The sequence below is a fragment of the Mastomys coucha genome, unplaced genomic scaffold (assembly GCF_008632895.1).
Source record: "Mastomys coucha isolate ucsf_1 unplaced genomic scaffold, UCSF_Mcou_1 pScaffold12, whole genome shotgun sequence".
Lineage (NCBI taxonomy): Eukaryota > Metazoa > Chordata > Mammalia > Rodentia > Muridae > Mastomys > Mastomys coucha.
Window position 1 is genome coordinate 11,853,584 of NW_022196894.1, and position 2,112 is coordinate 11,855,695.

The 2,112-nt window shown below is 44.3% G+C and overlaps 1 pseudogene; it reads left to right on the plus strand.

Moving 5' to 3' along the window:
* Positions 1 to 314: 314 nt before the first annotated feature.
* On the plus strand, positions 315 to 1,329 carry LOC116086300 (annotated as a pseudogene).
* Positions 1,330 to 2,112: the final 783 nt, after the last annotated feature.

Genomic DNA, 2,112 nt, shown 5'->3' on the forward strand with positions numbered 1-2,112 from the left:
AGGGAAATGAAATCCTCCACAATAGTCACAAACAATATAAAATATCTTGGAATGACTCTAACCAAACAAGTGAAACATCTGTACAACAAGAACTTCAAGTCTTGTTGAAAGAAATCGAAGAAGACCTCAAAAGATGGAAAGATCTACCATGCTCATGGATTGGCAGGATTAATATAGTAAAAATGGCCATCTTGCCAAAATAAATCTACAGATTCAATACAATCCCAATCAAAATTCCAACTCAACTCTTCATAGAGTTAGAAAGAGGAAATTGAAAATTCATTTGGAATAACAAAAAAACCAGGATAGCCCTTTCCGCGCTACCCGGGGACGGCTCCATATGGCGTTGTTCTTGATTCCCATCGTAACTTAAAGGGACACTTACACAATGTCCGGAGGCCTTGACGTCCTGCAAATGAAGGAGGAAGATGTCCTCAAATTCCTTGCTGCAGGAACCCACTTAGGTGGCATCAATCTTGACTTTCAGATGGAGCAATACATCTACAAAAGGAAGAGTGACGGTATCTACATCATCAATCTGAAGAGGACCTGGGAGAAGCTGTTGCTCACAGCTCGAGCTATTGTTGCCATTGAGAACCCTGCTGACCTCAGCATCATCTCCTCCAGGAACACTGGCCAGCGAGCTGTGCTCAAGTTTGCTGCTGCCACAGGCGCCACTCCTATTGCCGGCTGCTTCACACCTGGGACCTTCACTAACCAGATCCTAGCAGCCTTCAGGGAGCCACGGCTTCTAGTGGTGACTGATCCCAGGGCGGACCACCAGCCCCTCACGGAGGCCTCTTATGTCAACCTGCCCAACATTGCTCTGTGTAACACAGATTCTCCTCTGCGCTATGTAGACATTGCCATCCCATGCAACAACAAGGGAGCTCACTCAGTGGGTCTGATGTGGTGGATGCTGGCCAGGGAAGTACTCCGCATGCGAGGTACTATCTCCCGTGAGCACCCATGGGAGGTTATGCCTGATCTTTACTTCTACAGAGACCCAGAGGAGATTGAGAAGGAGGAGAAGGCTGCTGCGGAGAAGGCTGTGACCAAGGAGGAGTTCCAGGGCGAATGGACCGCACCAGCTCCTGAGTTCACTGCTGCTCAGCCTGAGGTCGCCGACTGGTCTGAGGATATACAAGTACCCTCTGTGCCCATCCAGCAGTTCCCGACGGAAGACTGGAGTACACAGCCAACCACTGAGAACTGGTCAGCAGCTCCCACGGTGCAGGCCACCGAGTGGGTTGGAGCCACCACTGAGTGGTTCTGAGCAGAGGGAAAGGTGGAAGGAAAATAAAGTTCCTAAAATCTGAAAAAAAAAAAAACCCAGGATAGTGAAAACAATTCTCAACAATAAAAGAATATCTGGGAGAATCACCATACCTGACCTCAAGTTGTATTACAGATCAATAGTGATTAAAAACTGCATGGTATTGATACAGTGACAGGCAAGTAGATGAATGGACTAGAATTGAAGACCCAGAAAGGAACCCACACACCTATGGTCACTTGATCGTTGACAAAGGAACTAAAACCATCCAGTGGAAAAAAGATAGCATTTTCAACAAATTGTGCTGGTTCTTCTGGTAGTCAACATGTAGAAGAATACAAATTGATCCATTCTTTTCTCCCTGTACAAAGCTCAAGTCCATGTGGATCAAGGAACTCCAGATAAAACCAGATACACTGAAACTAACAGAAGAGAAAATGGGGAATAGCCTTGAACACATGGGCACAGGGGAAAATTTCATGAACAGAATACCAATGGCTTATGCTCTAAGATCAAGAATTGACAAATGGGACCTCATAAAATTGCAAAGCTTCTGTAAGACAAAAGATACTGACAATAGAATAAAATGGCAACCAATAGATTGGGAAAAGATCTTTACCAATTCTACATCTGATAGAAGGCTAATATCCAATATATACAAAGAACTCAAGAGGTTAGACTCCAGGGAACCAAATAACCCTATTAAAAATGGAGAACAGAGCTAAAAAAAATTCACAACTGAGGAATACTGAATCGCTGAGAAGCACCTAAAGAAATGTTCAACATCCTTAGTCATAAGGAAAATGCAAATATAAATAACTGTAGATGCCACCTTA